Consider the following 25,566-nt stretch of genomic DNA (forward strand, 5'->3'; position numbering starts at 1 on the left):
GAAGCCTGAGTATATCAATAACTCATCATGATAATATGAACGCAGATAAATATACTGTATTTACGAATCTACTTCCAATGAAAACAGACTGATGTAGTAGCCAGGCTTACGCTTGGTTACAAACACTTCTGACATTTAGCATAAATACAGTTAGTTTAGTTTAATATGTTTATTATGCACTCCATACCCATCCTGTGGGCGGTAGTCAAAAGATTACAGAGGTACATAATTGGTCCAGGGACTGGACTCCAAAGTTTTGATAGCTGAGCAAGTTACAATGGTAATGAACTAGATCTGGTCATAATCATGACCAAGTTACAAAGGTAATGAGCTCCAGGTAGAGCTGGTCACACTCATGAATAATTGCAAAGGTAATGAATCATAAACACATTAATCATGAGAATTTACAAAGGTAATGAGCTCCAGGTAGAGCTGGTCAAAATCATGACAAGTTTCAAAGGTAATGAATGATAAACACGTTATCACATGATTACAATCATAGACAAATTACAGAGTAATGAGCAGTTAACAAACATAGCAGGGAATTCATCCATTGCCCCAACAACAGATGTTGCTAGGTGCCTGTCTTTCCTCGGTAGACAGCCATTGCAAACAGCAGCAAGTTGCCCCGGGATCTGCTGCTTGCACGAGCACCATCGACCCTCCCCAAGAGGTCCAAGAAGCCAGTGACTCCGTTAGCAGCCCGATGGAGAGCTGTCCTAGGGACATGTCAGCGTCCTGGTGGACGCCAAGTTGACTGAAGATCCCAGGCCCTCGTGTGCACGGATGTTGAAGCTTGAGGAACTGAGTACACACTGCCTGTGGCACACCTGACAGCTGCCTCGCGGTCGAACTCCACGATGCTGTCCCTGTAGTGGAAGTTCCTGTGAGCCCGGCACTCCCTGCAGTGCCATCGCTGACATCGTGGGTTAGGGGAGAAGTACCCTCTACAGATGGAGTGGCGCTGGGAGTTGGGTGGGTGAGGCGGGGGAGACGCGCAGGGGTGAGGCGTTATGAGAGGGTCACTGTTTACTACACACGCCCTCCCCCCCAGCGGAGAGGGGGGGAGGCGCTGACTGGTCCTGACTCGACAACACCAAATCCTCTGAAACTGCACAACACTTCAACTATTTACGCTGAAACGATGCACTGGGATGCCCGTTCGCTGCTCTGGTATCTTCTCAAAGCATTCACACTGAGTTCTGTTAAGTAGGGACCTGGTCAGCCTCTTTGACCAGGAGCTATCCTTGAAAATCCCGCAGCTAGCCCGCTACACAACCTGCCATGTCGGCCATGTTGAGCCCATGCATAAATACAGATGCAGATGATGATCAAACTAAAGGCAAAATAAATCAAAGAATGGGTGGGTTTGAACCCATCGCGAGTCCTAAAACTCGCAGGCCAGTGTGCTAACCACTGGTCTGTGAGCTTAAGGACTCACGTGCCATGAGTTCGAACGGCACCCATTTTATGATTTGTTTGAAATCGTGTTAATACGATTTCGTGAGTCGTAAATGCAGAATATATGGCCAGTCTTATGGGTTGCTTATGAACACTATAATAATAATAATAATAATAATAATAATAATAATAATAATAATAATAATAATAATAATAATAATAATTTTATTTCAGCGTGATAATGTTTGTACAGAAACGGGTGACAGTTGTGCATGTACAAAGAGCCCAGTTATGATTGTCCACTTAAAGAGGAATATAGCGAACACTTACGAAAAAACTGATAAAAACAGTTTCATCTTAATAAATTCAAAACTACTGAAGAGGAAGGAATTATACAGACTCGATCTACCGACCCCATGAACGTGAGGCTAGTTACCACTGTATCACTAACTTTATAAACAAAAACCCATCCTCACTTCATACATTTTTTGTATATATAAATTACTGACTATATCTCAAAGCTTTCTTATTTGGGAAAAAATATTTGTTACTTTAATTTGGGTTATATGAACCTACACACAAGTAAGGCTAATTATCAATACGCAACTTACAAAAAAGGGGAGAGGGGGATATGTCTGCCAATGGCGAATCGCCTTCAAAATATGAGCTCGTTAAAAATATCACGTTAAAACGTTTCGTGGCCTTTCAACGGGGTGCCCAGATCAGTACCAGACCGAGAAATTTGGGTGCCCCTAGCAGGCTTTTTTTTGGCACCCTTACAGAATGGTATCGATATTTAATTTTTTTTATCATTTCTATAGTGGAGGCAGATAAATCCAATTTTGCAAGCCGTAATAAAAACAAACTGCATATACCTTAATTTGTTTTCATGCACTGAATGGAACATTACATTTGAACTTACTGCCAATGGAATTTTTAGTAATTCAAAAGTTTTTTTCTGGTTTCCATATTTTTGGCGCCTCTTTTACGTTAGGGCCCTGGCAGTTGCCTGATTGGCCTGCCTCTTAATCTAGCTCTCGAAGTGATGAAGATGAAGGGTTCTTGACCTAGAGAATTGGAGCTGCCTTCCTCTTTCTCGGCTCAAACTTCATTACTTCTTATTCTATAGACGATGTAATGACCCAAACGGATTTGGGGATTCTCCATGGAAAATAATAATAATTATGAAGGTATTATGTGGAAACCGGCTGCAAAGAATCATAGCCTGACATTTTACTTAGTCCGAGGATTGTCTGACCCTAAGCTGCCACAAATCACTTTCTGCAATACTCTCAATGACAACTGGGCAAGAATACGAGAACACAAGAATGAAGGAAATCTGCAGTAAGCCTATTAGGCCAAGCTAGGCACACCCACGTACCTATTTTATACTGGTGGGTGAACAGGGACAGCATGTGTCTTACGGAAACACGTCCTAACGTTTTCCAGCCGTACCGGAGATTCGAACTCCGGACCTCAGTGTGTGAGCTGAGGTGCGCTAGCGATCGAGCTACGAGACACCTATTAATACACCTTATATACTCGTCTAAGCTATATTTAAAGTTACCCAAAGTTCTTGTTTCATTGACTACCTGGGAGTTGTTCCACTTATCTACAACTTCATTGCCAAACTAGGACTTTTCTATATCCTTTCTAAATCAAATTTGTCTAACTTGAATCCATTGCTCGGAGTCTTGCTAGGTGACATTTACACAAAGAGTCCTCGCACTAACTTAGTTAAAAAAAATTAAATTTACTAATACTTAGTGGCTGGTTTATAGAGATGACAGCTTCTTTATATTCTTTGCAACTAATACAACACCTCTGATGCAACTAAAATAAAATGTGTAGGACTGAATGTATTTGTTGTCACTTTCAGTCCCTAGAGTCGGATACATGCATAAATCTCCTTACACGTCTTTCCCCTGTTCACATAAGATTAACAGGTACCTGGGTGTTATATTGTTTTGGGTGGCAGCATGAGAAAAGTAGATGGGGGGGGGGGGAAGAAGCATATACCTTAGGGCTGGGTTTTGAAAAAGGCGGATAACAGTTCTTAGCTTGTAAATTTACGATGAAAAAAAAAATGATTTTTCAGAGCTTCCAGCTTGTGAGTGGAAAGACGAAGAAGCAATCATCTATGATCATTACCTCTAATCTTTTATAATCATACATGATTATTCTTAATAATAATAATTATATACACTATCTTACGACACAAGCTTTTTTTAAAATACTATCACTGCTTAGTGAGGCAGATATCAAGCATTAGAATTTAGTCTATCAGTATTCTGGATTTTAGTCTATCAGTATTCTGGGGTTTAGTCTATCAGTATTCTGTCTGCCAACGTAAGAGGCTTCAGAGATAATGCTAGTGAACTCAGAGCTGACACACCACACTCATTGCCCTAACGTTATTGTCGTACTGAAAAAAATCCTGGATGACAGGACTCATGAATTTTTTTTTTAAATTGCTGGCTCTAATTTAATTCATAATACCGTGGCTGAAACAATTCACAACTAACTAACAAACTGAACATGGAAACTTAAAAACGTTTTGGTGCGTCTAAACCAAGACAATTATCAATGCCACAAGACGTACCAAAGCGTCTAAGCTTTAACTTCAATTTGTAGATTAACTACTAACTGCTGGCTGTATCCCATGGATGACAAGCAGGGTTTTGGCAATTGATGTTTTCTTTCATACTGTGCATAAACATTAGGACCGTCGAATGTGTATGCAAAACATTCGACTGTGTGCACAATAACCTCATAGGCACAGCCTTCTTCTGCAACATAATCTTCACCACAATATAACTGTAGGTGATTTCAATCATTGTACAGAGGAACTCTGATGAACTTGCAATTTCTGACCTGAAACCATTTTTTTTTTAACTCGCCCTCATGTTTCTGGGTCATTCCTTGGCCCAGTTACAGTTGACATGCACGAAGACAGTTGCTATGTAGCTCAGGAGTATAAGATTTGTTTATTATTATATTATTATTATTATGAAGTTTTTTAGGATTAAATTATTTGAAATTGTTTATTAAGAGCATATGAAACATATTACATTTCAAGAGCTAGGCTACCATATTTTTGTGACAAACGTTTACATTTTATAAACTGTATTTTCATTAGTAGGGTTTGTAAATCTTATTACCTTTGGCCAGGTTATTCTATAAAGCAAGATTATATGGTGGTTGTATAGTAAGATAATTATAAAATTTAATGGGTTTTAATGAGGAATGTGTTAACTATGTCAGGGTAAGAGTAATATTTTCTTTATCGATTTTTGAGTTGTATCTGTTTTGTATACTGGCAGAGTGTCCTGATATTTATATTACGATTCTGAATAAAATTTAAATGGTTATAAAGTAAGGTTAGAGATAAATTTAGGATTTTTGTAATGTGGGCTGAAACTTTGTGGGACGATTTTTTTTATTATTATTCTTACAAGTTTACATTATATTCATGCATATTTATGGTTTTAAAAGCAGCCCTGTTGTTTAGGAAATGGTAAAGAAGTTGATAATTAGATGTTTAATGTTAGGAATTTTTGTGATGGTTAGTTTGTAGGGGAAGGGTTATCTTGAGCGGATGACCATTTTCGTCCATCCATGGTCAAGGGTGGACGCGGTGCAATTCGCTGTGGATAGGCGCCATTATTTCGGCCTAGAATTGAGATGCATGGACATGATTGATTATTATTATTATAATCAAGGGGGAAGCGCTAAACCCAGAGGATTATACAGCGCCTGGGGGGGATGTGGAAGGCATTCAGGCTTAATTCGGGGAACTGGAGCACAGATCCAATTCCCTAAATCAAGAGCCCCTCACCAACATCAAGGAACCTTCCTTGAGGGGTGAACATGATTGAGCCCTGAAGGATTAAAAGGGTCAATGAACAACCGGAAAAGAGGTTGGAGCATTCCTGGAGTTACAGGCACAAAAACTGACATTATACTTTAGTAAAGCAAGGTTTTTTTTATTATTCTTGCCTTGGAGTCAATAAATTGTAAATATGGGTACAAATTTAAAGTGTAATTATTAATTGTGCCATTTATAGAGTGGCTACGTAGTTTTGCTTATGACTTTTTTTTAAGTGTAGAGAAAAATAATAGGGGGATGTTAACTTGTGTATAAAGTTTACTGTGTTTATTATGATTATTATGGGAAGAGGACATTTGATAACTCATGTTCCAGTACAATTATAATATTTAAGCTGGCGGTCATACATTTATTATAATAACATTGCTAGTGGCCGTATTATATCGTTATCATTGACAGTGAACATTTATGAACGATTATTATATAGAGAGCTTACAGTGGTAAAGCATTCAGATTGTTTACTACTGGCCTCTTCGCTGACTTTATTGTATATGGTAACACTTTTAAGCAGTAATTAATTAATTATTTGAATAATATAAACCAAAACATTGCATTCCCGACAGTTATTGGCACACCGCTTGAATACGTCGACTCGTCATACACAAAAATGTACCAGCATTACTGTCAGTGGCGGCGCCTATGGAGAAGTTTGGGGGGGGGGGGGTTCAGTCTTCAAAGCCCCCTAAATAAAAACAGTAATACATGTAATAACGCTGCTTTAAAATAAGACTCCTAGCTCCCTCTTCCAGCCAGATACCCACCCCTAAGCCACCCCAAGTATAAAAATTTGACTTGCCTCTGACTGCTGTACTGTACTGTAATACATTTCTCATTGCCATAATGTGACCATCCCTTATTTTTGCTATCGCTACCATGAGGCAGCTGATGCCGAATACAAGACGTGAAGGTTAAACAAAAGTATCCTTATACCCACAACACGAATCTTCAGTCAAACCTGACAATAACAACTATCCTGCATATTAACAACTAACCCTCATATAACTTACCTTCATAATAAACTATACGTTTAAATTCATCCTGAAGCATTTTCAGGTCTCGGTCACGACTTGATAAAGGGGCAAAACGAACCGAAACGTCGTTTCCTTTTCCAATTTCTAGGTTAGGGGTAAATATTAAGGATATATTCACAGACGTACAGGCGCCCTCCTATGTCTCTCAATGTGCAGTACTAATTCCAGACCCATGAAAGTGCTGACTCGTCAATACTAATCCAGTCCCTATACTAAGAATGACCAGTTGTCCTTTTCAGGGCTACTATTCAGTATAGCAACAATAAAACGTTCAGGGCAATGTGCTTCATCCCTTGTTATGGCATGAAGTTAAGAAATTTGAAGAGCAATTTGACTTAATAAACCACTCAGCGGTCTTATAAATAAAACTAAATACAAAATACACATAAACACACCAAGGTAAAACTAAATGCCAAAAATAAAACTCCATGTTATGCAATATCTACATCAACAATATATTAAACCTCATCACATGTATGTGTAAACTGCATTCTAACCTTTACTTAAATAAAATAGGAAATGCCCACTCGCCTCAGGTTCAATAATTGCAAACTTGTACAGACCACTGATTCCAACATCAGTACGTTTATAGATTCGGTCATTTTATAGATTAGTGTCAGTTTTTTCCCCCTGGCGAGCAAACAAACAACATATTAACTTGTAAAAAATCACCACATATAATCTAAGTGGTGTGACAATAAATGGTTGGTTTTTATATTCGTCAATGAAATCACTTGATATGGGTCTTTACAATATGATGACCTGTTAAATGTAGCCAGTGACCCTTGGCGGGCAAGTGGCACAGCGATCGCTCACTTATCAGTCGAGGTCGGTCGGACAAAATTTACCAGACTATAAAGAGTTCCGTTCTGAAAACACTTCAAATATTAAATTGTGTGTCCGTGCTTGGCAGCAGAGACTGCAAATTTTGTACAAGGGATAAATTCCGTCACGCTTTGAGTAGGGACCGCTCTCTTCGATGGCCTGACTATCAGATCAAGTAGAAAGCGCCATGCAACTCGTCTCACAACCTCTCGTCTGCATCATTCCATCACCAGTCATTTCTTACATTCTGAACACGTTCTCATAAATGAATGTTCCACTGCCTGATCAAAGGAATGTATGTCCACAACTGCCTCCAGCTTCACCCTGTATTAAAAATACCATATAAATTACATCACTACAACAATTGCAGCACTGGATGACCAATATGGATTTAACACACCGTTGTGAATATAATGCCCTAACAAATCACTGAGAAAAAATGCTAGGCCAAGCTAAGGCGAGCCTTGAAAAATTTGTTAACAGCTATGAGATCGTAAAATGCAAGCTGAGAGAGAAACTGACATTACCACAACAGTCGCTGCTGTTACTCATATTAATTATGGTAATGATTACAATACTGATAATGATAATATTAATAATGTTCCCCTCCCCTTCGAGACCAGCTTCTCCCATAACCCCTCCCCAAGATAGCGTGATAATGCCCCACACGTCCCACCTTCAATGCTAGGCTTGACCTATCGATCTTGTCCAGGTCTTAGATAGTTATGAACGAGTATGCATTGTGATTATCATGTCCCGCTTCGTCTTGCGGTCCTCTCATGTGTACAATTTGACCTGTGCCCACACTGTTGTGTTTGCGGGGGATGAGCTACAGCTCATGGTCCCCTGCATCTCCGCTTTCAGTCAACTGATGTAAAAAAAATTATAGCTCATTTTACAGGTTATTTCAAAACCTAGCCCTATCTACAGGGTGGGCCCAAAGTAGGCTTACAGTTGTTTCACTATTTGTTAACGTTTTCAATTTAATTTATCCAAACCATAATTGCAAACCATTATTGCAAACGAGTATTCCAAACTATTATTCCAAACCAGTATTCCACATCCCTTATTTACGTTTTGGAAATGTTATTAAGCTATTTCCTCCAATTTCGGTTTCGATTTTTTCAGTTTTTATTTTATTTGTTTACCCAATGGCAAACAATTTAAATCAAGAGCAAAGAAAGTGGATACTAAAGCAGTACTGAAAGTATGAAAATGCCGAGCAGGTGTAAGAGTTAAGTGCATACCTACTAAGTGTAAGACTATTTTGGGCCCACCCTGTATATTACCACCACAGGATGCCTTCCACAGAAGTTGATTATCACCCACGTACCTATTTACTGTACTTGAACAGGGGCAGCAGAAGACTCCGAAAAATGAATCCTGGACCATTTGGTTTTGAGGCGAACGCTCTCATTGCTGAACTATAGGTCCGAAAGTCTTGGAGTTATCATTTTCCACTCTTGTAACGCGACCTTGCGCGAGGCTTTCCTTGTCACCTGTTCACGGCCTGGAGTTGGCGCTATTTCCTCATTACTCTACACCCTTATAGTCATTTGTGAGTATAGCTTCGAAGTGTGTCTTCTTGTTTTGGTCTCATGTTTTTTACTCTATCTTGTACGTTGTGGATCATGTACTTACCTCTGCTTAATCCCGAAATGTTCTAGACAAAAGCGGTGATAATGACACACTAGTTTCCCCCTCCCTCCTAGAAAACCTTAACCTTGACATAAAACATAACGTCTTCTGCTACCTGCCTCTCCTTACATGAAATCTCTCTCCCTCCTTCCTTTCTCCCTCTCGCTCGCTCGCTCGCTCGCTCGCTCTCTTATTTATGAAAGCGCTCAGGTTTTATTTCCTATTTTCAATGTGGTATTTTGTACACACACACACACACACACACACACACACACACACACACACACACACACACACATATAGATATATATATATATATATATATATATATATATATATATATATATATATATATATATATATATATATATATATATGTATATATATATATATATGTGTGTGTGTGTATGTGTATATATGTATATATATATATATATATATATATATATATATATATATATATATATATATATATATATATATATATATATATATATATATATATATGTATGTATATATATATATAGTTACTGATACTCAATAGAACTCGATCTTTGTTTTACACTTTTCAATACATATAACCTATGTGCATCATGAAATAAGTAATCATTTACTATACAAATTGCTATTTTGGTAGATATAGGCAAAATGAATACATTTCTTCAGGTCGCTGAGCACACTGAGGCATGTCTTGTTGATGGCTAAATGTAAACAAGAGGTGGAGAGGTGGCGTTTTTCGGGCAGAGCAACGTAATATGTAAATAATATATAATATCAACATGTTGAAGACAAAGAAACATGTGCGAAAGTTGGGTAAATTTATTGTTGACTGAAATGTTTCGCCTACGCAACAGGCTTCTTCATTCAAATTTTCCTCTTTATTTGACTGAAGAAGCCTACTGCGTAGACGAAACGTTTCAAACAACAATAAAGATACCAGACTGTTGCATGTATGTTTTACTCTTCATAGCTAACGTAACCTGAACGCAACGTAACCACATATATCTTAAGTTAAACGATACCTAACATAACCTAACCAAACCTAACCGATTTTTATTATCTCCCAAAATAAAAATTTGCACAAGAAATACTTATTCCATGATGCACACATGTATATACTGAAAAGTATAAAATAATGTGGGAGTTCCGCTGAGTAGTTGTTGGTAATTACAGCGATTTATTTATTGTTTAATGTGTAATGTACTCTTAAGGTAGATGGATGATATTTTCAAAAACTATTATATATTCATACACAAACTACAGCGATGTTTATATATTAATACAGCTAAGAAGCAGCCTGATAATAAGACTTACAACAAAATATGAATCTCGTCCAAATTACCTTGTTACCTGGCACGGAACGGCTATCATCAGTTAATCGGCGATTTTGGGTTCACAGTTATTAACGTCTTTAATCCCCGAAAGAGAGATGAATCCCTGCATTGCTGAGCCTCGTTACTGCACCAGCTATATCAGTATATTCATGGGAAAGCGCTAAATCCGTAAGGATCATGGTTGGCTTATGCAGCACTCGACGAATGGGAAATTACCAGGTCTGATCTCAAACAAGGTAGCTTAAATTCCTTGGATCAAGAGCTTTTCACCAGCTTCTATCCCCCCTTTGAAGAAAACAGCTGAAAATGGCAGTCAGGCAAAATAATATAAGTTGAATATGTTTAGTAAGACTGTAAAATGGTTTGCATACTGGCCGGACATGAGTAACACCAGGAATATTTTTGTACGCAAGTGAAGCTGTACTAAGAGAATGCTTTTTAAAAATTTATGGTAGGATCTTTGATGTATGTGTGAGGGGTACCAGACCGGGCCAAAGCACTCGATGCAATTTGTTGCTCGAAGCTAGCCTAAAGGCGGGTGGTGACGCAATGCATGTTTCCTTCCACCTGTTGTCCCTATTCAATCTGGCAGTAAGTAGGTACCCCAGGTGTTAATTGACTATTGTGAGTGACATTCTGGTGTAAAGGGAGAGAAGTGGTACACCCTCGTTATGTCTGGGCTTTGAGAAGAGCTATGGTAGATTGATAAAATGCATACTGCATTTCATATTTTAGAAGAGAAAAAAAAGAGCCTATAGCCAATTATAATAAAGAACGTTGGTTAATGTTAAATTAGTGGTGAGACGCAGCTAAATTAAATGTAGTTGAAGATCAAAACTTCCAGTATCTTAAGTTGAGATACAGTGACACTGCGAGACTTCGCCAGAAATATCAGTGTTGGACTGCCACGCAAAGTGATGTACTTTGAGGGTAAGGCATTAAGGACGCGAATATGAAATTATTAATTAGCAAATTTATTATAAAGAATGAAATGGTAATAAGGAATGTCAGCAATGCAACAAAAATAGCTGAGAAAGTAAAAACTTTATGCAATTTCGGCATGATGCGGAAAAATTACTTTTAGGAAGAAAATAACGGTTTCCAGACACTGTGTTACTGAATTATAATATAGTGCCCAGAAAGGAGAGTATATTAGGCAGCCTGGTTGATCAGGCCCTGATCCACCGGGAGGCCTGGTCGTGGACCGGGCCGCGGGGGCGCTGATCCCCGGAATAGACTCCAGGTAGGCCACTTATCCCGTGTGTGAATATACCACCAAGAAGTGTACGTTTCAGTTCAAATAGTTTACCTTGAGCTCTCAAACAAAACCTAACGTGGCCTAACAAATACTAACATATCAAAATTCTAACCTACTCTAAAAAAAATTATCAAAACCTAATCTAACCTAGGAAAACCTAACCTGATCAAATCTAACTCAACTTGGTAAAACGACTAAGAAAAATATTACCTATATATAAACCCACACGTCTGTGTTACGTTTCAACATAAAAACATGTGACAATGCGTGACAACATAAACTCCACCCATTCTTCTTTCTACATTCAGGCATCACTATCATTTCAAGTTATCCTTATCTAATTGCAGAAATGGAAATACTCTAAAGCAAACTCACGATAACAAGGAATGAGGAAGACAGGAGAATGAAACTGCAGTGGAAAACTAGCTATGAGGGATAGCGGGGACCCGCATGATTCGTCAACCGTGTATACTGACGGAGATAAACATTTGACAACACCGACAAAATGTTATTTTAAGGCTGGTTGGATTAACGTAGATTAATGTACATTTACATAGACAGTAATTAACCAACGCTAAGGAAGTAACAGTAACGGGCTTACAGTAGTGTGCAAAGTAATTATGAAAGGAGTAAATTTTGTGATTATCTCATATGTCTTAGTCTCCAGCTTAATTAATGTAGTTTGGGCTCTTGTCTTTTCAACAAAGTTTGCTACCAACTTCTGGCAACCATCTAGCTGTGGTGTTACCCTGCGACTCTCGTCAGTGATACAACAGTTGTTGTTCTGTAATACTCTTCCTGGAAGTGTGCTCCATGAATGAATGTGGTTTCGCCAAATTCTCCCCATTAGTTCATGATTACTGTTGAAAATCATGATGGAAGCATGCAAGTATTGTAGCTCATAGAAAACATCCTGATTTGAGTATCAGACAGACCACCGAAAATCTGAGCCTAGCAAGCCAACTGTTGGTCAGATTCTGAAAAGCTGACGACAGTGGTGATTGTGGAGCACTACATTGAGATGTAAAAGAAAATGCAAGACATCTCACGATGACAAGGTTATCATAAAAAATAGTGTGAAGGGTCCCAAGAAAACCATCAAAGATCTACAGAGAGATTTGGCTTCAGCTGGCGTAAGTGTTAATTAAATCTTCAACTGTTCGACGAAGGCTCCTTGAAAGTTGGCAGAACTGCCAGGGAGCGGTAAACAAACAATTATTGACTGCGGTGCTATAAAGAAAAAAAAAACGGCGGCGGTGGAATGGACGACAAAATAATAGAGAAAAGTTATATTTTCAAATGAGGCGCATTTTGAAGTACATGGGCAGAGATCAGTGGTGGTGAGATTGAACAAAGGCGAACCTCTTTGGACACATTCAACAAGCACCAAAACTCCCACCTAAGATGTTATGGAGTAGTTTTACTACTAAAGGTCCTGGAGGGCTTGTTATTGGCAATCCTAGCAGTTCATTTGCTTCCTATTGTGGACAGAGACTTTCCTGGTGAAGAAGGCATTTTTACAGCAGGATCTTGCTCCATGCCACACTTCCAGAAAAACGCTGACATTCTTCGAAGAAAGTGGGCTAAGCGTTCAAAACTGGCCTGGAAACTCTCCTGACCTCAACCCAATTGAGAATCTGTGAGCAATAACCAAACGCAGGATGAGAAGCTAATTGCTGGTGTTATTAGGACCTGGTACCACGACGGAGAACTTGCCAAAATGTGTTCAACATTGGCCGATTCTATGCCAAAGAGTCGCTGTATAGCCCTTGTGGCTTAGCGCTTCTTTTTGATTATAATAATAATAATATGCCAAAGAGTGTAGCAATGCGTACAAAAGCAAAGGGCAGTCATATCTCTTTTTAAATAAATTATGTCATATCACTGCCGTGTATTTTTCAAATAAACATTAATTTTCCAAATAAATATCTTATTGCATCACTGTCCCAATTAATATGCACACTACTGTACATATAGCAACGCGGAAGATCTCGCCGTCACTAAGAGTACTGGTATCCCCTAACACGCTGTTTAGATTGAAGGATGGGCTACACGATATCATTAATATTATTATACTAAAAAATATAAGCGCTAAACTCGTATGGGTTCTACACTGCAGGATGGTTGGTAGCAGGAAGTATTGCTGTAGTCTCACTACAGAAATACCGATCTCGATGGGAGTTTCAAATCACAACATACTTCCATAAAAATAGCTTACATTGTTTCTAGGTACAAACCTCTGATGTTAACAATGATTATAAAATTAAAACAACAAAAGCCATTAGAGGTTTATTTCCACTGTACTCCCTGTTGTCTATTACACATTAACCTACATAACCTACTACAAACAGGTACTACAGATGATGCAGACTAAATAAGCTCAAAAATACAAAATATAATTTCCTTCTCTTTTGCAGCTTCATTAGACTCATAGCTCGAATTACTCTGTTGTTACTGACTTTGATGTGTATTTGGGCGAGCCCAAAGCAAGCGCACATAAATATTTAGTACAGAGGTTCCTGCAGATTCCCTTTGGAGGGGGTAAGGGTAGTAATGCTGGTGTGATAAAGCTACTCTTCTGATGACACTTCATGGGTTCCCGTTTCCCTGGTGTTGTACAGTATAACAACCCTAACAGGTTTAGTGATTGCCTATTAACATAATAATAAATTTCCCTTACCCTTTAAATGGGCCGCAAAAAACAATATGAAGTTCAATGAAGACCAATTTCAATTAATCCACTATGGAAAACTCAAGGAAATTTAAACTATAGGAATATAAAACAAATTCTAACCACATAATACAGCGAAAAACTAAGTGAAGGACCTGGGAATGAAAATGTCAGAAAATCGCACTTTCAAAGATCACAATAATGTATCTAACACAACTGCTATAAGCCCACGATGAGTCTCTTTGAATTGTTAAGTTGGAATATTGCTGTACACTAATGGCCCCTTTCAAGGCAAGCCGAACTGCACACCTTGAGAATATACAGAGAGCTTTCACAGCGCGTATAAGTACGATAAAGCACCTAAATTACTGGTAAAAGATGAAGTCCCTCGATTTGTACTCCCTGAAACGCAGGCGAGAAAAATACATCATATTATACACTTGGAAAATCGTAGAGGGACTAGTCCCCAAATCTGCACACGAAAATCACTCCCTACGAAAGCAAAACACTCGACAGGAGATGTAACATCCCCCCCAGTGAAAAGCAGTGTGTAAGGGGGCCCCAAGACTTCAGCTACCTCCCAGCATACATATGGGGGATTACCATTAGACCCCTGGCTGTCTTCAAGAAGGGGTTGGACAGGCACCTGAAGTCAGTACCAGACCAGGTGGGCTGTGGTTCGTATGTCGATTTGCGTACGGCCAGTGGTAACAGCCTGGTTGATCAGGCCCTGATCTACCGCGAGGCTTGGTCACGGACCGGGCAGCGGGGGCGTTGACCCCAAAAAAAACCTCCAGGTATACCCCTTTCTGCCCTCTCTGCGGCCATCGCTTGTCTGCTTCCCATCCCATCACAGTGAAGTAGCCCTTCCTCATCATACGTAGTTTTCCAACGCGTTTCGGTTCGTGTTTCTGAACGATATACCCAGTTAGACTTCCCAACCAATCACTTAATCTAAAAAAAGTTATGTTAGGTTAGGTCACGTGATTTTAACATTAACCTATATTTCCATAATTTAACCACCAATAATCAGAGGCATAAATAATTACATTGACGGGGAGTATGGTAACGGCGGCCGAGTAAACACAAGATACGCCCTAGTGACATAATTTGGTGGATACCAAACTCTCCTAATTTACGATAATAAGGATGAGCTTGGACACGCCTCACCAAACTGTCATACAAACACGTCTGCCGTTTTCGCAAGCCCGTCTGTTGATTTCTTCCCGATATAAACATATGCAAAAATCAAGTATTTGTTATTCTAGGACAGATTAACTATCGCAACTATCGTAAATGTAGGTTAGCTACAGTTATCCTATATTTACGCACAGATAAGTCAATAAAATAATATACAATGAAAGCTAACGTTAGGGAGCATTTGATCTTACAGTTTCTTAATTATTATTATTATAATCAAGGGGAAGCGCTAAACCCGGAGGATTATACAGCGCCTGGGGGGGGATGTGGAAGGCATTCAGGCTTAATTCGGGGAGCACAGATCCAATTCCCTAAATCAAGAGCCCCTCACCAACATCAAGGAACCTTCCTTGAGGGGTACAGTTTCTTAAGAGCGCTAAAGTAGGGTGGTCTGCCTGCCTCTCTATCTTTCGGTAGTCAGCAGCTGGCAGCACTGTGATCGATAGAACAACACTGAAACGGCAGTCTCATGGCGTCGCAGCTCGGCACACTTAACGCTGCTTTGTCTCAGTATATAAAATGGCTTTTAGACCTGTGTACCACACAAAGTTTGTTACTGGTGTTGTCCCGGTTACAGGCATATTTGTATTCTTGGACCCATGTAGAAAGATTCCTCCCAGTTTCTCCTACGTAGAACTTACTACCTCCCCTGCATGGTGTGGTGTACACTCCTACTTTACTGTTGAATGTCAGATGAATCTTTCGTCTTAGTGATGGAAGATGGAAGATGTGGCTATGGCAGCTACGTTGGTGTTCTGGTAGAACTAGCCTGCGTGTTGTCGGCCGCTTCTCCTCCAGGTAGAATCACGAACCTGAGTTTCTCAGTAGTGGCTTATTTATTATAATATTCGTCAGGGCAGAGTCCTGGCACGGGTCTTAATCGTCACTTGTCGGTATTAATTACGAAGGTTAATGTCAGCTATCCGTACCTTCGATCCCGAAGTCTTAGAATTTTGGTACATCACTTTACGACTCTATTTTCCTCCCAACTTTATTTTTAGATTGTAAATGCAAAGCCAAGACTATACTCGACTTCAACAACGCCACTACCAAGAAACCCAGATTCACAAGTATATGGGCTTGTGTCCTTTCATCCATGTCAAAGGGCTGATAGGTGGATGGGCGGGTGACTGGATGGGCTGGCGGATTGGTGTGTGGGGATGGGGGGTGGACGGCCTTGGCAGGGCCTCGTCTTACTACTCTCTCACACGCTTAGCTCAGCCCAACACTTTCACCCTGGAATTACTACCATGGTGTTCCAAAGCCGCTATTCAGTAGTCACCATAAGTGTACCCTTGATAAACACTGCTCCACACGTTATGCTCTGATTTTTACTTATCTCAATTTTCAGCAACACACAACCACTCTGTCTTCCCTAACACCTCACTTTTTCTTTCAAGAGCGTTCGGCCCACAACTGAAGGTGCCCGTTACTTTCCAGAGTGGGACGAGACATAAAGGCAAGTCTACTGACACCTGTTGACCCAGTTCACCTAGCAGACAATAAATACGTGGGCATTAATAGAATGTTCTGGGTCGCATCTAGGGCTGTAGAATAAGCTGAGGTAGGGTAACTAAACTAGTGTAGAGTTACCTTCTAGAACAGAAGTGACCAGTCCGTGGCTATAGACAGACATACGGCCTTTGCCTGATGCCAGACTTCATTGACTTGCTGACTATAACAGTCAGTTTAATATTTTTATTATGCGCCCCACATCCAACTTGTGGACGGTAGTTAAAAGATTATAGAAGCACATAATCGTCGGACAGGGACTGGGTCACAAAGTTTTGATAGCTAAACAAGTTAACAGTAGTGATGAACTATTTACATGTTTATATGTGGATACAATCGTAATGAGTTATTTATAGAGAGGTGAATTAATTATTTATAACTGTATTACGAGGTTAATTTGGAACCAGACTCGGTGACGATCACGAGAATCGACGTTTCTTTTACTTATGCTCATTAATTTACTGATTATATTAATATTATAGTTATTTTTATTTTATTTTTGGTTGAAATGCATTGCGTTAAATACTTTACGTTGTTTTTCACTTTGTTCTGAACTGCTGCCCCTTTACATATTTAAACTTTATTGTGATCTCTGTTCTAGACAATTACTAATAATTTTATTTTTTCAACAAGCTTAGCATTAGGAAGTGGGTAATTCTGCCCTTGATAGGACCTACTTTATATAACAGACACTCATCCCTGAAAGTAGAAGACTGGCAATAAGATTTTTTCTTTACATTTCAATATTTATACACGAAACTTTAATATATAGTTGGCATATCCGAATTTATTACACATTATCTCTGCATTGTAATTTGTACATCAGTCTTACACATTTTCATATTTGCCTCAAGAAACTATAACGGTGAGTGACAGCATGAATAAAGTCGTTTTAATAAAATCCTCACCTACATCTAACTGGTCCTAGAGGAAACCATGTCTCCATTACCTGATACAAAAATAGAGTTTTTGTGTAAATCATTTATGAAAAATTATCTCGAGAACACCACTTGGTTGGTTTATCAGGTTTCAAGCCTATGGACTACACGATGTTCATTAAGGCCCCATCTTACCAGCACACCACTAGTCAAGGATACTATTAATACTCAATTTAGGGATTAACTACCTCAACCCCTCCACCAAGTTCATTATCAGTCAGCAGAATATGCACGTTCTAAGACAGCACCATATTTTGTCGTCCTTATTTTTACTTCGTTATCGTCGGTTAATTACACTAAATATATTTAAATATACGTTAACGTAACCTAAGCGGCAATAAGAACTATTACGTTTTGGTTAAAAGTTAGATCAGGCAGAAATGCACGAACGACGATTCGGGATATATCCATGTTCCTATCTCAAAACAGGTTGAATACCCAAGAACAATGGACAGAGAGTTGGTAGTCAGTAGTAACGGTCACCTCAAGAAGTAACGAATAAGATTCCTTGACAACGGTATCCGATAGTATTTTGACAGTGACGTCGAGTTTATACTGACATGATGCCAAGTGTAATGACCGATACTAATAAGATAAGCTTAACGCAATAATGTTGTGATGTGTTGTCTTTAGTGGGCGTGTCTACCACACCTAACACTCAGCGTGAGCAGCAATAATATATTAATCTACTTAATTATAACAATATTTACTTACTGTCAGTCAATTAATTATAATAACACTACACAGTTCAACACGTTTTCCTAACAATCAAGTCAAAACCTCAACACTGAACAACCTTCACACGCTTCACACTAGTCCATGCCTCATCGCACCATATCACTTTTAAATGTTTCACAGCGCCAAACAGTTCTCCATAATGATAATACAATATTTTACTAAGTCACAGTTGTCACCTCACTGCAAAGCATTTGGAACAATACAGAACTGTACACTTTTACAAAGAGAAATGGATACCCGTCTCCACGCACCGCGGCACAGACATTGGGCTCTGTTGATGTCACGGCCATTAGTGTACCGGAAATGAAGAAGCAGATGCAGAGGCAAAGGCTGCACATACATTGATATGTCTTTTTTAGTGACAGACGAGAAGCACTTGGTTGTTTGGCCCTCCTTTAACAGAAATCGTCACTGAGACGAATCTCTGTCGATTGAGGATGGGGTACATACATCCTGTCCAATCACATGTTCACAGGTGCTCCTGTTCCCCTTCCCCTACTTCTTTGTAGATTTCGGCGTGTAGCTGACTGTGGAATACGCTTTAACAGTAATAGGGTGCCTGTAAGGACTTTTTTTTTTATTAACAATTGGATTTTTGAGTGATGTTTATTTTAACTCAGGTATAATAGTATTTATGTTGTGTTATATTTATGCTAGAAGTCTTTTTTTTTTTACATTTATTTTGTTCCTGTATTTTTATATTGCCAGGAGTACTAAATTATTTACACGGTCAAAGGGCTATTCAAATGTCAAAACTTCCTTACCTTCACAACGACACATTAACTCATATCGACGTTCAACCATAGTCTGGGCTACAGATTCTTGTGACTGTTTCTGCCAACATACGCACAAGTTATTTAAGGCATGCGCTTTTTCCTTTTTATTTTTTTTTTTTTTACAATTTTTCATGAATGTGGCGTTTTGTGGGCCAGGGCGTGGGACAGAGTGCACAGGGGTGCTAACAACAAATTCTTTAAAATCAAATGAGGTTGAGATTATATAAAAAATGACAGTAGTTTCCAACCAAACAATAGAGCGAAAAACTAATCTAAAGGACCTGGGAGTGATGTCAGAAGATATCACTTTCAAAGACCACAGCACTGTATCAAGCGCATCTGCTAGAAAAAATGACAGGATGGATAATGAGAATCTTCAAAACTAGGGACGCCAAGCCCATGATGACACTCTTCAGATCGCTTGTTCTATCTAGGCTGGAATATTGCTGCACACTAACTGCGCCTTTCAAGGCAGGTGAAATTGCTGACCTAGAAAATGTACAGCGAACCTTCACGGTACACATAAGTACGATAAAACACCTAAATTACTGGGAACGGTTGAAGTTCCTCGACCTGTATTCCCTGGAACGCAGGCGGGAGATACATGATTATATACACTTGGAAAATCCTAGAGGGATTTGTACCAAATTTGCACATGAAAATCACTCCCATGAAAGCAAAACTCAGCATACGATGCAACATCCCCCCACTAAAAAGCAGGGCGCCACTAGCACGATAAGAGACAACACAATGTGTCAGGGGCCCAAGACTGTTCAACTGCCTCCCAGCATACATAAGGGGGATTACCAATAGACCCCTGGCTGTCTTCAAAAGGCCTTTGGACAGGCACCTAAAGTCAGTACCTGATTAGCCGGGCTGTGGTTCGTACGTCGGCTTACGTGCGGCCAACAGTAACAGCCTGGTTGATCAGGCCCTGATCCACCATGAGGCCTAGTCACATTATTATTATAATCAAAAAAGAAGCGCTAAGCCACAAGGACTATACAGCTGGCCTAGTCACAGACTGGGCCGCGGGAGTGTTGACTCCCGAAACCCTCTCCAGGTATACATTCACGAAAAATTCTTGTAGGTTATTAATTTTAAGTTTGTTTAATGGTTCATTGAAGACTGTCCACAATAATTCTTTCATTTCTTTGTTATCGATAAATTTTCTAATTTAAGCATGAGGCCCAATACCAAAAGTAATTTTTTCTTTGGATTTTACACAGGATAAAACTTACTTAGGGTTACTTTGTTTTACTGACGATTTTTTTCTATATCTCTTCGGGGCAGTGTGAGGGGGGTTTCCATTGTAGGTCATTTTTTCTTTAACTACCACTTCTTTCGTTTTCAGAAAGTTTGTAACAAGCTTCGAGACTCCGCCTCTGCCTATAGCGTGTTTGCACGTGGCGTCACAAGGTAAGCATCTGCCATATTGCCCTTGATGCTTTTTCTCGTGAATTGCAACAAATTGTTTATTTGAAGCATAATACAATACATTAATTACTTCAAATAATATGCATTAAATTTTATTTCTTCTACTTCTACAAATAATATGTATTAAATTTTATTTCTAATATTTGCTCGCAATCCACATATTCAAAATCTGAAATCGATTTCATATGTGCTTTTTCAACAAATTATTACTTTATCTTTGGCTAGATTAGACTGTCGTCATGCAGTACCCTGTGACGCACCTGACGTTCCTTATTTATCAGTGAAGGAACTCGGGGAGTTTTAAATGTGACGATGGTATTCTAGGTAAATAACGTTTAGGGTTATTTACCAGGTTCAGTGAATACCATCGTCATCCTGAATCCCACTCATTTATGTGTGGAGTGTCTCTCAGGGTCACAGAATACCATCATTATCCTGGATCACCACTCACGGATGTGTGGGGTGTTACTCAGGTTCACAGTATACTATCATCATCCTGTATCCACACTCCTGGATGTGTTGAGTGCAGCTCAGGTTCAGAGAATACCATCATCATCCTGGATCACCACTCATGAATGTGTAAGGTGTCACTCAGGTTCACAGTATACCATCATCATCCTGTATCCACACTCAGGGATGTGTGGTGCCACTCAGGTTCAGAGAATACCACCATCATCCTGGATCTCCACCCATGAGTGTGCGGGGTGTCAATGGGGGTTAATAAAAGGGTTTACCTGAAATATACAATTGATAAAAAGTTTATGTGAAATCTGTGACGTTAAATATTTGTTGTCTAGGCCATACGTTCTACCATATTGATCCTGCTGGCATCTGTGCACATTTATTTTAATTAGACCATGAATTAACATATACACATTAAATAACCCCTGTAATAGTATCACTATCGTTAACTTTTTTACATTAATATAAATAAATAGTATGAATTCCTAAACACGGAGATTGCTTTATCACACCCGATGGCTACTGAATGGAAACGGCAAATCTGACAGGCAAAATGGCAGACATCTGTTAGAGTCCCATGTCTAAAAACTCTTTGTATTTGGTGATGTTTGGAGGCTCGCTACCAATACAGAAGATTGGGCAGACACTGCAACATACCCCAGTGAAAAGTAGGGGCGCCATTAATACACTATGAGAAAACACAGTAAGTGTCCGGGGCCCAAGACTGTTCAACAGCCTCCCACCAGGCATAAGGGGAATTACCAACAGACCTCTGGCTGCCTTCAAAAGGGAACTGGACAGATACCTAAAGTCAGTACCCGACCAGCCGGGCTGCGGTTCGTACGTTAGACTACGTGCAGCCAGCAGTAGCAGCCTGGTTGATCAGGCCCTGATCCACCGGGAGGCCTGGTCAAGGACTGGGCCGCAGAGGCATTGACCCCTGAAACATCCTCCAGGTAGACTCCAGGCCATACAGTACCGTATGCACACAAACCTGTACTATGCTTTTGTTGGTCATAAATTTATTATTAACATTATTAATGAGTACCATTATCATTACAAAAATACATATTTGAGAGTAGGTGGCCAACAGTAGGTAAGTACTCAAAAGTTAGTCGATTGCTGTAGGAAACCGATGGAATTAAGATACACTTGGTTTTCTTGGGGCCCGAGGTTACTAATCTGAAGAGCAGTCTTTCTGTTCAATGAAAACTAGCGATGCAACCAGTTTCTAAAGAAATCACTATAAACATAAAGGTCCTACGAGTTTTCAATTCCCTCATTAAATAATTTAACAGATCTTCATGAGGGTCCTTGACCAGTATCTCCAGAAAATTAAATTCTCAGCCTTATTGTGGTGCCGACACGATCCCCAAAATTAAGCATCCCTAGCAAATTTCTGCAAGTCAGGGAGAAGCGCTAAATCCGGAGGGGGTCATATATTTATTGCTTGGGGTATGGTGCTGGTTCCCAGCAAGTTCGTGAAAATATTTTCTTGAATCACTATCATTAAATATACTATAAGAAAATCATCTAGTGTCCAAATAGCTCTTCCCTCAAACTTATCAATACCACTGTTTTTGTACTGAGATTTTAAGGAAGCAGGGGGATTTATACAGTGCTATAAATTATGTATTTCAGAACTTGAACACTATATTCGGACTAAAGCATTGTCTACAGTGAACTTAAGACTAGTAAGTTTTAATCAGTAACACAATCATACAAAAAATAAAACTGGCCGATCAACACAGCCTAGGGTGAAATTTGCAGTAGCTTTACCAAGTAATTTTAGAGAAATTTATCCCTTGCTTTCCTTCCGCGCATCAAAATTATTTCGAATATGATACCATTTCGTTCTGTCTTGAATTCAAAGCATTTTTGGTCGACTAAAATTATTGCCTGGACGAACTCTTCGATGTGGATCATTCGACGCAGGTGTGGTCAAACCCTGGAATTTTTAAGTTTATTCTCATGACTTCTTATTTATTCACTAAGTACAGTATACATTATTTGATTGCTAAAATTTTACTTAAATTTCTATTCCCTTCCCTCCTCCCATTTAAAACATTAAGACCTGAAAATTAATTTTAAAAGACTATACAGAGATGTGTGAATATATTATTTTTGACTGTCATTAGCTACGTGGTATTGTACATATACTGTCAGTCCAACACTTATATACTACTACATGATTATATTATTTTTAAAGGGGGTGGACCGGTAAGCCAGCGAAAGCCTCAGTCAGATGACCAAAGCTCCAAAGGCGGGTCATATAAGACCCGCGTCAGGAAACACTTGTCTGTTTCCTGACGAACCTTACCTAACCTAACTTATATACTTTTAAAAGGACTGTAATTTTCTTACACTACGACATTCCCACCCAAGGAAATATTAATAAAAAAGAAGCGCTAAACCTACAAGGGTCATATAGCAACCCAAGAAAAAGACTCCAGCAAGACGGGAGGAATTTCTCACACATCTGCACTGCATTTAGGTGTGAAGTGTCTACTACTTTTGTGGCAGTGATCTCATTGCTGCGCCAGACAGAAGAATTTGTAATAAAAGCTCGGATTGAGTTTGGTTAGGTTTTTTATTTTGTTCATGGAAAAAAGTTGATTTAGAAATGCTAAAAATATAATGGCGTCAGTGTGCTACAGAAGCCTAATTATAATTTTGTGCATCAGATATGTCATTAGTTAGCCAGAAAGTAACGACAAAGCCTTATACTTAATGAACTTTAGTCTCTGTATACAAGAGAATCAAGAAATCAAAGGCTGAGGAACAAAGAACAGACTCCAAATACGAGCCCCTCAAGGAAGGTTCCTTGATGTTGGTGAGGGGCTCTTGATTTAGGGAATTGGATCTGTGCTCCAGTTCCCCGAATTAAGCCTGAATGCCTTCCACATCCCCCCCCCCAGGCGCTGTATAATCCTCCGGGTTTAGCGCTTCCCCCTTGATTATTATTATTATTATTATCCAAATACGAGCAATATTTCGGTAGCAAACAGGACCCTAAAATTTTACCAGCTTTCTTTTTTAAAGTAAAAATGTTCTTCAAAAACATGTCGTGAGATAATTATCCCATGCCATCTGTTGAACTCTCTCACAGCAATACCTGGGATAACTCTCAAAAACAAGACTAGTACTTACCTCAGCGTTGGTATTGAAATCCAGTTCTGACACTCACATTTCCCCACTACACACGCTGGTAGCCAGTGACACCCACCGCGTAAATTTAGCGTTGCGTCCACCTCGGTCTGGACCACTACTGACACCAAGACCAAAAATACCTCGCAGTCACTGATAGCAGCACCTCCCTTACACTGACTCACACCACCAAAACCATGGTTAATACAGCCATTCCTAGCAATGATTCTCAGCGATCTTATACCCACCGCATGGCAGAAGCCTTCGGCCTTCTTGTGGGCACATACAAAATTCTGTCAGTATTTGATGTATAGAGGAATTTGTGGTAGTAGTGAATATATTAGCTGTCACTAGCGTCCTTGAGGGAGAGTTCATGCGTCTGGTAGAGCTGCTGGCTGTGTCCGAATGCGTTGCTAAAATATATTTTTAGTTCTTAGTAATTCAAAAATTTAATTTGTTAGAGTGACAACATACAATAATTTGCCTTTTCTTACCACTTGATAATATAATGGAGAAGCAATACGTATTCATTTTTTTAGACACATGAGGTGCTCATGATCCAAGGGAATGTACTTATCCTCCCCTTCCCTGAATTGAAAAAGAATGCCTCTCATATCCCAGGAGCAATTTGACTCCTACGGGTACAGCACTTCTTTTCATTAAAATAAATTTAAGCCAGTCGTTATTAATTAGACTCGGAGGTTAATTTACAAGAATGGGAAGATATACAAACCTGACTCAAAGAAAACGTTAACACTCACAGTGGAACAATGGGGCAACTCTGAAGAGATACACACGTTTATATTTAGCTTCACTACACATATTACGATTTTTTTTTACAAATGTCTTATACAGTACTTAATGTGTAAATTAACCTGGGATAAGCCAATGAAGTCAAACTAAGTTTTTTGTTTAGTCGTCGTTTACATAACATGCTTTATTTACAACCATTTTGAAAGAAAGATTATTTATGTACAGTTAAACATCAGTACATTATTATTATAATCAAAAAGAAGCGCTAAACCACAAGGGCTATACAGCGCTGCAAACATCAGTACAGTTACGAAAATTTAGGTGATTAGTTATCATACACAGCAACATACGTGTAAATTAAATACGTGTAAATTAAATAGTCAGACGAAATTACTTATTTTCATTGGGGCTCCTTGTACACGTTAGTAAGTTTATTCAGGTATACACAAATAGTTACATAGATTATCATACATAAATAGTACACTGTATAAATTTAACCTCAGAAAACTCGGTCAAGTCGAATATCGCATCTTATTTTCATTGAGGACATTCTGAC

General features: G+C 39.1%; 1 protein-coding gene across 4 annotated transcripts in view; it reads right to left on the bottom strand.

The window, feature by feature from the left end:
• Positions 1 to 24,652, bottom strand: part of LOC128686414 (calpain-5) — a 226,938-nt gene extending 202,286 nt beyond the window's left edge. For 2 of the 4 annotated variants that reach the window (XM_053773326.2, XM_070085724.1), the window contains exon 1: positions 24,261 to 24,487. The gene's annotated coding sequence lies outside the window, so the exon portion shown is untranslated. Of the gene's footprint in view, positions 1 to 24,260 lie in introns of all 4 variants that reach the window. The other 2 variants (XM_070085725.1, XM_070085726.1) reach the window with 2 other exon arrangements.
• Positions 24,653 to 25,566: the final 914 nt, after the last annotated feature.

Source organism: Cherax quadricarinatus, chromosome 17, assembly GCF_038502225.1.
Source record: "Cherax quadricarinatus isolate ZL_2023a chromosome 17, ASM3850222v1, whole genome shotgun sequence".
Classification (NCBI taxonomy): domain Eukaryota; kingdom Metazoa; phylum Arthropoda; class Malacostraca; order Decapoda; family Parastacidae; genus Cherax; species Cherax quadricarinatus.